The sequence below is a fragment of the Equus caballus genome, chromosome 23 (assembly GCF_041296265.1).
Source record: "Equus caballus isolate H_3958 breed thoroughbred chromosome 23, TB-T2T, whole genome shotgun sequence".
Classification (NCBI taxonomy): Eukaryota; Metazoa; Chordata; class Mammalia; order Perissodactyla; family Equidae; genus Equus; species Equus caballus.
The window spans coordinates 25214692-25227842 of record NC_091706.1 but is presented as its reverse complement, the minus strand read 5'-3'; positions in this window follow the sequence as shown (position 1 = coordinate 25227842).

Sequence of the window (13151 nt, the reverse complement as noted above, 5' to 3'; positions counted from 1 at the left end):
TGAATATTCACACATTTCAGTTTTGCCCTTGGGGCTTAATGATTCTCTCAATCTCTCCTGCTCCCCTCCTCTCCTTCCAGGGAGGGGTGGAGGTTCTTAAGGCCGAGGGACATCCTGGGACATCCAGGATGGAGCAGCACAGAGGCCAGCTAATAGGATCACGTTGAACTCTGATTCAGTTGGTTCAGCTGTTCCTTCGTTGGGTTAGAAAATCCGCGGTTGCAAATCTGCTCATCTGGAGGGTTGAGGACATTTTGGAGGAATAAGCTTTCAGCACCGCTCCAGGGTCATTACAAACTCTCAAACTCGGTCAATGATAGAGTAACCTTAGTTCGGTGAATTACCGGTGCAATGTTTTTTGACACCGGTGCTCCAATTCCATTCTATGTACATAGGCTGCTTGAGTTTTTAGATTTCTCTTTCTCCCTTCATAAAACAGGGATAATATTAGCATATTATACCTATTCTATCTTACAAGACCATAATGAAGATGAAATAAGGTCATCTATTTGCAGGTATGTTGAGTTCTTAAGAAGAAAAGTATCATCTAGATTCCAATGGTGCCATGATTATATTTTCATAACAGTATTAATTTTTAATATCGGGGGGCAAAGAATTTGTGCGACCCGGTAAGCTGTACTTTCTTGGAATGTGATACACTTAAAATTTAGATCTTCTTTTTTAGCAGTTTCCTTAGGCATTACATGAATGTTTCCATAAATCACACTTCTTTTGTAACAGCATTTCCCAGGTGAAAGTAGATGTTCAAGGAAGAAGTATGTTAAATAATCAATCGCCTGTTGGGATAGGCAGGAAAATGCAAGACAGCTTGTTGGGAACAATGTTGATGTCTCTATGTTTTCATAATTGATAGGACAAAAGTGAGAGGGGGGAATTTTTTTCTTTTAATTACAGAAAGAAAAGCATGATTACTTGCTCCATAGAAAATGTTAGACAATTGCTTTCAGATCTGATCAGCTGTAACGTTTCTTTTCTTTTTCCTCTGGAGCCAAGGGGGTTTTATTTTTTGTTTTTCAAAATATTGAAGTGGTTTGAAAGATCAGAAGGCAGTTGTGCTAAATTTTCTATTATTAGCATGGAAGTGATAACAGCTTTCTCATCCCTTGGGAGAAGAGGTGGCAGTTGGAGGCTGACAAACTCTGAGTGCTGTATCCGCAAGCTTTTCATCAAAACAAAAGAAGGAGTAAGAATCTCTGCATGTAGCAGAATGATGAGTCTGTTATTTCTTTTTTTCAGTATGAGGTGAGGGTTAAAGACACACAGCTCATTAGATAAAAGAGAGCCCATGGAGTGGGAGGAGTTTTAAGTCCTCCCTTCCATATTCTCGTGAGTTGGATTCTGTTCTGTTGGAGGCCATGGACTTAGCTGCTACTCTCTTTGTCCTCAAGGCTCCAAGGGTCAGCTGCACCATCTCCTGTGTTTTTCACTAGTTGCTTGCCTTGGGATCTTGGTTTCTTTGCTAGTGTCATTTTATTTTGACCTAACAAAATCCTTCACTCAGCTACAGAATGAGGAAGGCCCACACCAAGTGTTGGTTGGCAAGGTAAATGCATTTTTTAAGACGCGGGAGGAAGCGTTTGACATGTTTTCTTCCTCTTCACCAAACGCCTAGGCAGCCCCAGGCAAGAATTGTATTCTACTTATGGTCATCTTGCTTATGATGAAAATTACATGTTTTTTCTCCAGGAACAATAAAAAAAATTATTTTGAAACCTCTCGTTGGCACCTTTAAGAAACACAATAAATAGAAGAACATGCTTATCAAGACTCCTCTTCCTTTTCTCCATGATAAATTCAGGAAATATTCCATTAGAAGAAAGGTTTGGTTTCCCGTGTGGATTGTGAAATCTCTTGGGTTATATTAAAGCTGTAAATGCAGTTCAGAGCAGCTCAGAGCCTCACTCTAGGGGATGGGGCCTTTTTATTTTTCGTTCTTTCCCAAGAGGCTCTGATTAGTCTAACACTCATTTGGTGCAATAATGGAAAGGAAATTTCCCATAGGCAACCGCGACAGAGCCTCCATTGACTGGTTGCTACCTTGGGAGAATCAGGAACTTCTCCTGTCTGCTGGCAGAACACACGCTCCCTGGGAGACGGCAACTGGGAAGACAGACGCCTCTGACAAGGGCAGAACTTCTACTGCAGAATATTCTGGAGCAGTGCGCGATGGGAGATTTTGTCTTCCCAATCAAATCGCCTTGGCACTTTTTTTCTCCATTTTAAAATTTGTGTTTTTAGTTTGTTTTAGATAAGAGAACGAAAGGGGCAAAATGCTCTAGACCTGCATTCTTCTGATCTGAAGGGCTCATCGTTTCTGTTTTGAACACTGATTTCTGTCACCTCAGCCAGCATGAAGGAAGAGACGCATTTCTTTTTCTCTCCTCGACACCTTCAATGACATGACACACGAATGATGGACTATGTAATGATTGACCCAAGCTTGATCTTTCTGCCTGGGGGCACACACAGCTCTTAAAGCCTCAGCAAGTCCTTCTTTCTCTATTTGTTATTTTTTACATCTCTCACGTCGAGAAGCCAGGGTATTTAAAATCCACCTACTTTTTAATCCTTTAAAAGGTAAATTCATTTTTCTTACTATTGAGCAACTATCCTCATAAGCCAAAGTAGTCACGTCCTAATTGCAGGGAAATTCCACAAGTATTTTAATTGTGATTCTTTCATTCTTTAATTACTGGGGTTTTATATGACCTCTTCTTTATCTGGGCACTGCACAGAGAGGAGAAATTGTGTGTCCTTCAGTCTTAAGGTTAATCCATCAGTCATGTCACTTTGACTGATGATGTTCTTGCCCAGGTACCATGCAGCCTACGCCTTCTGCTGGATTCAGCTGGATTCATTCCCGTCTGGTTCACGGTGGTGCAGGAGATGTGACATGCCAGGGAGCTTGCTCACAGCCAATGCTGGATTTCTTAAGAGCACTTGAGCACCTCTTGAATGACAAGGGAATTCCTCTAACAACACTGACGTGGGATTCCTTTAGGAGAGAACATTAGATTCGCTTGTTTTTTCTGCCTGTCTTGTCCAGGTAGGATTTCATATAGGGATGAGTGAGTGGACAGAAAGGAAGATGAGGTAGCTCTCATAGATCTGGGTTTTAAATTAAACATAGCCACGTGGACATTAAGAATTAAAACACATTTGATATGGCCACAGGAGAAATCTGCCAGTTCCCAAGATCCAATGGCATTTAAATACCATTCAGGCCAATTGGTCTTAAAACTCATCACGAAGCGTGGAAACAAAAAGGAGGAAGGAATATCAGAAACATATTTTGTTTAGGAAGGCTTTAACAATTTAGATGTGTTCAAAGAGAGTTTTCAGTGGCTCTGTCTGAAAGATGTTGCTAGTTTTGCCTCATGTCAATTATTGCCTGAACCCAACTGAGATTGAATTTCAGATCCTAAACAATAAATGAGAGAAGAGGGGTGGGGACTGCTGGTCTGTGAGGGACAGAGGGGTGGAGGTCAGGGAAGGTGTCATTGAGAAGATGACATTTGACCAAGACCTTGAAGGAGGTGATCAAATCAGCCTTGTAGAATCTTCCAGGTAAAGATAATGGCAAGTCAAAGGCCATGAGGTAGGAGTGTGCCTGGTGAGCCTGAAGAAAACTGAGGAGACTAGATTTTCATGGAATGTTGCTGTGAATGGTGACAGAGAAGGAAAGGTGGGGTTATGAAAGAACATCTCTTCAACATGCTTGATGCTGATGGGCATAACCCAAAAGAAAGGGAGAAATTCGTGAAGTAGGGAAAAGGTTGGGAGAGGTGAAGTTTCAGGAGTTAGGTTCAAATAAGAGATCAGAGATGGAGTCTAGTATACATGTGGGGGCTTGGCTATAGAGAAGCCTAAATAGTTCACCCATCATAGCAGAAAGGAAGGAAGGGCACATGGGCACCACGCCAGGTAACAAAGGAGATTTGGTGTCGGGAGCTTCAGAAGTTCTCCTGATTTTGTGTGTGTGTATGTGTAGGTAAAGTTAGTGACTGAGAGTAAAGATGGGAAATATGTGTTGTAGGTTTGAGAGAAAGAAAAAGTCAGGAAACAGTCATCTAGGGCAGTGGTCTTCAAAGTGTGGTCCAGCCAGCAGCATCAGCAGCATCAGCATCACCTGTTAGGGGCACCCCACACTGGCTGATTCAGAAACTTTGGGGTGGGGCCCAGCAATCTGAGTTTTTACATAAACTCCAGGTGATTCTGTGGTAGTCTCAAACTCAAGAACCACTAGTTCAGGGTAACCAGAGAGTGATTGGATTATGGGAATGTTGTCTGATTGGTTGGCAGAACAAAGGACCTCCTTGAGGACAGTGGTCAGGAATTTAAAATGAGATCAGTCAGCAAGCTGTGTGGCTTTCTCTGGCCGTGACTGTCTCTGTGGGTGCACAGAGTAAACTGGTTAGATTAAACCTGGCCTGGGGTTGTCCCAGGTAAGAACAATGAATCAAGATTGTTAAGAGTATGTGCAAAGGCATACTATAATGATGGACCATCACAAGCTAGGTAAGGTGGGGAACCGAGGGACCATAAAAATATGTAATCAATGGTTAACAGCTCCTAGTGGGTCCAAAGTTTCTTAGACTTGGGGTATTAGCAAGAATGAGCTAAAAAAACCCAATACTTGAAATTATAATTATGGAGGGATTGCATTTGCTGGTAATGACAAGTCTAGGGTATGACTTTTGGAGTGAGTGGTTGAGGGCAGGGTAGAGGACGTGAGAGTTGGAGGAGAGGACATCAAGAAACTGAGAGTCTAGGATATTGGAAAGATCAGATACATTGAAGTCACCAAATGTGTTGGAGAAGTGGCAGTGAGCCAGGAGATAAAATCTTCAAGGAATTAGAAGAATGACTTGGGAATGACTTGCAGTCACCTACAACACATTGAAACAGTGACTGACAAAGACTAATGACATGACAGTCAAAGATGAAGATTGATTCTTTTGGCTGTTGTTCCTGTGGTGGGAAGGAGGCAATACGAAACAATAAGGACACCTACCCGCCTCCCCGCCCCCTCCCCCCCCCCCCACCAGGCCTGGCATTGCAATAATCTTGCAAGACACAACAGCCATTACCTCAGAGGGCTGGGTGAAAAGCATGTAGCTTCCTGAAGGGAGAGTCAGCTCATTTAGAGCAAGAAGTGAAAGGAAAGTTCTGAGAAGAACTCAGGAGAAGCTGATGATGGAGCACAAATTCTAGAAGGCCTTGTGGATTTGGGGATGCGTTATAGAGTGGATGAGAAAAGGGAAAATATAGAGACAGTAGAGGAGAAGAGTCCAGGAAGATGAGAGATGATTAGCAATCTTGGGCTTTTTGTGGAGCCTGACATACATCAGAGAACAGGATAAAATGAGATTTGCCTAGATGTCCTCAGAGTAGATACTGAGGACAAGGCTGGGGGTGTTGTAGGGCTGTAACATGCGAGGGTCTTCCCAAGAACATTCTTTACTCCTGCCAATGGTGGTGTGAGGCCAGGGATGGGCAGTCTTATCCTTGGAATCTGGAAATTCAGGAGAGCTGTGGGGACGAGGGCAGAGTGATCTTCAATTGGATGTGTGAATGGTTATCCAATCAGGGTAGATTTGGAAGTGTCTGTTGGAAAACGGTGTTGGAAATGAGTTGAAGAGTAGATGAGTCAAGGCTAATTTAATTTCAACACCCCAAACCATGCCCAACTCAAAAGTTGCAGGGTGGTGATAAAAGTTCTGCTTATCTATTCTTGTCTTCTTTAAGCCTTGGAAGTAAAAAAGAAAACAGGAGATAGAAAAAAATATCTGAATTTGTATCCAATCATCCTCTCAGTTTTGCTAGAATCAATGATTGCCCCTCAAGTGTATTCACTGGTACAATTTCTAGCACGGGAGATCACTTCATTCCTTGTGGGTGCCCCATTCATCTGTCCCGGCAGGTTCACATATGAGGACTCATTTGGTTTGTTTGCTGGTGCAGAGGTGCTGTTAGGACCCAGCATGGTTTGGTAGCTTGAGCACAGGTCCTGGGTGTGAGGAGTGTGCCTAGGATGCACTAATGCCTACTTTGCTGGGGATGCGCACCTGGAATGCAGACATGAGGACTACCAAAAAAGCAGTTGTGTTGGATGCCAAATACTTTCAGAACAGCTCACTCCAGTGGAAACCTCTCCAAGTCTGGCAAGAATCCCAAGGTCTCCGGGCTGTACATGCTCAGTTTTCACACTGTAAGCCATTGCTTTGTGTGAAAATGCTCAGATGCAGTTAGAATTCTTATAATGTGCCTTTAGCGGCATAATACTGTATGTAGAGTGACAAGCCCCATTAGAAAATGCACTCTCCCTTCACCTCTAGGCTTAATGTGTGGCCAGGGAGGGGACTGATGCAAAAATAATACCTCTTAATGAGTCAAGATCGCTTCTAGAAGAATTTAAAGAAGAATTAGGCATTTTCAAGGAAATGGGTAATGGAGGAAACTCTGGAGAGCTGCTGGCAACTTTGAGAACATGCAGAGAGCTGGAGGGATGAGAGAAAAAGACCCGCTTCTCCAAGGCTCGTACTAAGAAACAAAGCAAAACAAAACAACCATGAAACCCAAACAAAAACCCTTCGAACCTTTAAGGAGGACTTAAGTGGAAAGTCAGTCCCTTTGTCACCCCCTCCCCTTCTAGTACTATTTCTACCAAACACTGGTCACAGTGTCGTTTCCAGATTTTTTCTATGTTTAGAACGTATCACTTTAAAAAACACAAATGGAATCAAACTATAAATATGATGCTGTAATTTCATTTTTAATTGATTGTATTTTGGACATGAAGATTTACCGTAATCTTTTTTTCAGCTGGTGAATGTTCTATGTATAGGTAAGTCATGGTTTATATAACCCATCCCGATGAACATTGAAATGGCTTTCATTTAGGCTATTACCACAAGACAGCAGTGAATATCCTTGTGCAAATGTTTTTGTACACTAACACAAGTCTGTCTAGGAGCTAAATTTCTAGAAGTGTAATTCTGGGTCAAAGACTACATGCATTTTTTTTTTTTTTGAGGAAGATTAGCCCTGAGCTAATATCCGCTGCCAATTCTCCTCTTTTTGCTGAGGAAGATTGGCCCTGAACTAACATCTGTGACCATCTTCCTTTATTTTATACGTGGGACGCCTGCCACAGCATGGCTTGATAAGCAGTGCATAGGTGCATGCCTGGCATCTGAATCGGTGAACCCCAGGCCACCAAAGCAGAGCATGCAAACTTAACTGCCACACCACTGGGCCGGCCACCATGCGTATTTTCTTAGCTTGATGAAGAAGGCATTCTACCTTTGGTTCAAAGCATTCTTATGAATCAATAAGTAAAAGAGGAATAAGAAAACACAAAACTCAGTAAAGGGAAAGGTATATGACAGGAAGAGAAAGTCCATTGGTTAATAAGCAAATGAAAAGATACTTAGTCTCACTCATAATTACAGAAATCCCTATAGAACTGATAAACATTTAGAAGTTTCATTCCCCCATGTCAAGGATGAGAGAATGGGGACGCAGCATGGGCCACGCTGTTGACGGTGGTGTGAGCGATCGTCACTGTTGTGGAAGGTGCTTTAGCAATAGCTTAGCCAGTGTTTTCCCTCCCTGGTGCCCTGCCACTTGGCCTCAAGCTACACTCTGCTCACTTGATTAGGGGAAGGCCTTTAGGCACTCATTATAGTTTATTTTTCAGTTTGGAAATCTGTCTGCTTTGCCTCGTTATGGATTGATTCACTAGTTTAGCTCTGAAGGCATTTTGTTTCATTCAATTAATAAATGTTTATTAGGCATCCACTATTTCCAAATGGGAACACAGTGGGGTCATGGTGGTGACTACCAGTGGACATGACAGATGAGGCCTCTGCTGTCACAGAATTTTTACTCTACTGGGGGAAGGTGGCAGCAAGCAAACACAGAATCAGATATATGATATATAGCAGGAGGTGACAAGCACTGTGGTGGAAACAAAACAAGTAAAGTGCTGGCGAGTGGCTGGGGTCTATTTAGGTAGGATGCTAGAGAGTCCCTGAAGAGATGACATGTAAGCTGCACGCTGAATGACAAGAAAGAGCCGGCCATGGAAAGGGCCCTCCAAGCAGAGAGCACAGCATGGGCAAAGGTCCTGGAGCAGGCTGGAGGACCTGTGTTATGGAGGGAATTGTGTTTTCCTAAAATTCATATATTGAAGGCCTAAGATCCCATGTGACTGTATTTGGAGACAGGGCCTTTAAAGCGGTTATTAGGGTTAGTGAAGTCATAGGATGGGACTCGAATCCAATATGACTGGTGTCCTTATAAGAGGAGAAAGAGACTCCAGGCATATGCATGCACAGAAGGAGGGCCATATGAGGACACAGAGAGAAGGCAGCTGTCTGCAAGCCAAAGAGAGAGGCCTCAGGAGAAACCGAACCTGCCACCACTGTGATCTTGGGCTTCCAGCCTCCAGAACTGTGAGAAAATAAATGTCTCCTGTTTAAGCCACCAGTCTGTGGTATTTTGTTATGGCAGTCCAAGCAGGCAAGGACAACCAGTGTGGCTGAAGCTTAGTGACGAGGAGACGAGAGGGAGGACATCAAGTTTTGAGACGTAGGCAGGGGCCAGAATGACGAGAGCTTTGAGGGCCCAGGCAAAGAGGCCAGGTTTTGCTCTAAGTGTGATGGGAAGATATGTGGAGGTGACATTTTAAAATCTCTCTCTGATTGGTTTGAGGAGAATGGAATGGAATAGGTAATTAAGACGTGGGAAGGACATGAGGAGGCCTTCATGGAAGTCCAGAAGAGAGAACAGATGTTGGTGTCGGCTAGATTGTAGAGATGGAGACAGGGAGAGGTGAACGGAGTTGGGGCATGGTTTGGTGTAAGTGAGGGAAGCCTAGGGGACCCCTCCCCAGTGGTGGACCAAGGCAGGGTGGTGAGGGTGAGCCATCCGGTCAGTGGTGCATTGTCTGTAGAGAATTTAAAGACAATAATAACACCAACCACAAGTCTCTGCTTTTTGCTATCATCGTGCGCTGACAATTCTAGACAATGTCAGTGATAAAATGTTTCCCACAGCAAGCATGATGAGCATCTCCTAACATTTCCCACCACTTACTTTGGTACCCTACTGCTGGGCTCAGACACTGGGAGAGGGAGTGTGAGCCCAGTAACTCAGCCACCGGTGCATTGAGGCTACATGAGTATCTCAAGTTCTCCCCGTCACACTAGGAATTTCCCTCCCTCCCTGATGCGTGAGTGGATAAAGGGGTGAGTAGAAAAAGCAACAGAATCTTCTTTGCCAGCACTTTCTCACTTCATGGGACAGAGCAGATCCCTCCTCTGTGCTTGAGGCACAAACAAAGGGAGAGGTGGCAAGATATTTCTGAATTCTCCTCAGCTTTCTTCTCTCTTCCAAACCTTCAGACTAGAACAGCCAAGGATGAGGCTGTCCCCTGAGAGAATGGGCCAGCAGCTTGTCAGGGCAGCCCTGCTCCTCGTGGACCAGTCCCAACACCCAATAAGACTCCAAGTGTCGTTTCCTGGCCCAAGTGAGCTGTGTAGTTCAGCTCTTACCCTTAGAGTATATAGAAGGTTCATAAAAGGACAGTAAGTTGTTTCAAAGGCCAAGTTAACTTTTAGGCTGAACTCTTATCTCAAACTATACCAAAGCACATTAGCCAAAATAACTCACCAGAAATTATGCAATGGATGCAAATAATATCGATTCCCCAAATGTGAACAACGGATCACTTCTCTCACTATTAAAATCCCAGAAGAAATTAGAGTCCAAAAGTGAAATCAAAATGGAAATCCCCTTTCCTTTGTAAACAAGACACTTAATTCTAAAATACCTTCCTCCTCCACTTCCCATTCTGCTCAGAGTTGGAGAGTCTCACCTGGCTTCTGCAGGCTGTGCCATCTTCCCGGGCGTGCGACAGTGGTTGTGCCCTCTTAAGACTGGATTCATTCAACCTCGGAACTCGAATGTGTCCCATGTCCCCAAAAGGTCAAAAAGTCAACTGACTCCTAAGATGGTTGATCAGAGCATTGGACCCTTACAAACAACCTTAATATGAGACCCCCAGTGACAGCATTGCACAAATAGAAGCAATGTTCCCCTCTGACTTGAGCCAGCAATGGATCAAAGCTGAGAGCTGGTGGAGGAAGTAGCACAGAGAAAAGAAAGTACGAAGGAAAAAATCATCTTGTCTTTAGATTTGCCGGGATGCCAGTTACTCTATGCCAGCTGTCTGGAGTATACAACATGTTCACTTAAACTCAGTTGGGAAAATTTTCCATCGTGAGCTTCCACATTCTGCCATATGCTCCTCCCTGAGCCTTACATAAGGCCAAAGCTTCTTTGCCTGAGCTGCTGCCATTGGAACTTTCCCCTTCAGAATCCTTAGGGGAAGCAAAGACCTCTGTTTGCTGCATGCTTGTCCCCCAAAACTTGTAGTCCATGGAGTTCTTAAGCTCTTTGTGGCTACTGAAATCCTCCAAACCTGTGCCTCATTGGTCCCTGAGAAATAATGACCCCAGAAGCATTTCCTTTTCTCAGTTTTTTTCTTCATTCCACAGGCTTTGAATAAATTTACTCAAGAGGCAGCACAAAATTCCTTGTTAACCACCCATTTCCTGGTACGTTGAGAACACAGCTGTGGACAAATGGGAAAAACCAAGCAAATATCCTTTGTGTCTCATATGCCCAGCTCTCCAAAATCTCAGGCATTGAAATCTCTGCACATCTCCCCGGGCCTTTTGCAGGTGATCTTCCTTAGATGCATTAAGCACCCTGCTCTTTCTAGGGCCTTGGGTCTGTCCAAGGCTCTGTGAGACCCTGAACTCCTCGAGAAGTGAGGTGATCCAGAGAAGACTTTACTGCTGCCATATGCAAACTCTCTGTCTCTGCTCTCAACAAGATCCCTGTGTATTCATTTTGAGGTTCTGAATCAACGGTGAGTCCCTTTTAGTGGTAATTCCTCCTGTGGCTGCTCACCTTAGGATACCTGGCCCAGATGAAGATGGTTCTTGACTGCTGGGACCTGGGATTACCAACACCAAACTCCTTGGCCTTGACATCCCAGATCTGTCTTAGCCATCCACCTGTAAGGGGCAGAGGAATTGGCTCAGAGAGAGAAGGGTGTGGCCTGCATCTCAGTCACCATAAGAAATGGAACAAGAAAGAAGTAAGTGCTTCTTCTGAGCATGTGAGAAGTGAAAAAGGAAGTTGATGGGCTAGTTCCTGTGTGGAGGCACAGTGTCTTAGTCCATTGGGGTTGCTGTAATGAATGATCATCGACTTAGTGGCTTATAAATGACAAATATTTATTTCTCATGGTTCTGGAGGCTGGAAGTCCAAGATCAAAGTGCTGGCAGGTGTAGTGTCTGGTGTGGGCCTGCTTCCTCACTGATGGCCATCTTTTCACTGCAACCTCACATGGTGGAAAGGATGAGCTAGCTCTCTGGGGTCTTTTTATAAGGGCACTAATCCTATTCATGAGGGCTCTGCCCCCATGACCTCAGCACCTTCCAAAGGCCCCGCCTCCTAATACTAACACCTTGGGGGTTAGGATTTCAACATATGAATTTTGGGAGGACACAGACATTCAGACTATAGTACATGGCATTCCTGGCCACTACTAAACATGGTCAAATGAATGTTTGGTCCTCTGATCCAAATAGCTCCATGGGCAAGGACTAGAAGCCTACTATAAAAGGCAGGCCGTGGGTGCCATCCAGGTGTGCATGCTGGGCATGGGATTTGAAAGAGGATGCCTATCATTTTTCAAATTATAAGACAGAGTAACTGTAACTTAGTAAAACATAAGCCAGTGAATACCAGGTTCTGACTATGTCGATTGGCCACTACTTCTCCCACAGGGAAATTAAATGAGACAGGGAACAGGAGAGCACTGTGTTTACTCTAATACTTCGTCCTTTGCACAGAATGCCAGATAGAGAGGCATGAGTAGTGTGTCAGTCACAGTTCCAACAGGGAGACTGAACCAGTAGGAGACGTGTGTGTTTGTGTATAAAATGATATTTGTTGCAAGGAATTGGCTTACGTGACTGTGGGGATTGGCTAGGCAAGTCTAAAATCCATAGCGTGAGCCATCAGGAAGAGCATGCTGGAAACTCTGGGGCACAAGCTGATGCTGCAGTCCATCGGGGGATTTTTTTCTTGCTCAGGAAAATCTCAGTTCTGCTCTTGAGGCCTTCCAAATGCTTGGATCAGGCCCACCCAGGTTATCCAGGATAATCTCCTTTACTTAGAGTTAACTGATGATAGATGTTAATCACATATACAAAATATCTTCACAGCAACACCTGGCTTACTGTTTGAATAACTAGGTATTGCAGTCTAGCCAATTTGACACATAAAACTGATCATCACAAATAGTGAGGAGAAACGTCTACCCTTCTCCAACAGCTGGGTGAATGTAAGGGGAAGGGCATTTCAGACAGGGGGAGCAGCATGTGCAAAGAGGAATTGGAAGAAACTCAGAGCGAAGAAGGAAAAGGTTACAAAGGTGGATTGAAAACTAGGCAGAGGCAAAATCATAAGTTCCCTTGTATCTTAGAGCTAGAAAGTTTGAATTTTATCCAGATAGATAAGTCTTAGGGTTTTAAGACAGAGTGAGATAGGGACAAGATAAATGTTGTAGAAAGATCAAGGAGGTGACTATATAAAGGGACTGGAAGAGGCAAAACTGGAGAAAAGAAGGACGGCTAAGAGAGACTAGAAAGGATCCAGGTCAGAAATGTGTTTCTAAGGGTAAAGTTGGAGAGCATGGTGTAAATAAATTCACCATCTATTTAGAATATTTACTGAGTGGCCTTTAGAACACATGGTAAGGACTGAATACAGAGTTGACAGACAGAGAGAAGATCAGCTGTCTGGTCTCGGCAACAGAGTTTTCATCATTAGTTTGCTGAAATAGGAACTCAGGAAGGAGATACAATTTCTGTGCCCTCTGCTTCCTTACTACTCACAGTGTGTGTAATGGGTTCGGTAGGGAAGGTGTCTGAGGACACCCACATGTTGATAAGCTATTCTGGAGTCCTGGGGAGATTTCTGAGCTGAAAATAAAACTTTGCGATCTTTTAATATATATTTAGTAGTGAGTTATGCAAATGGAAAAG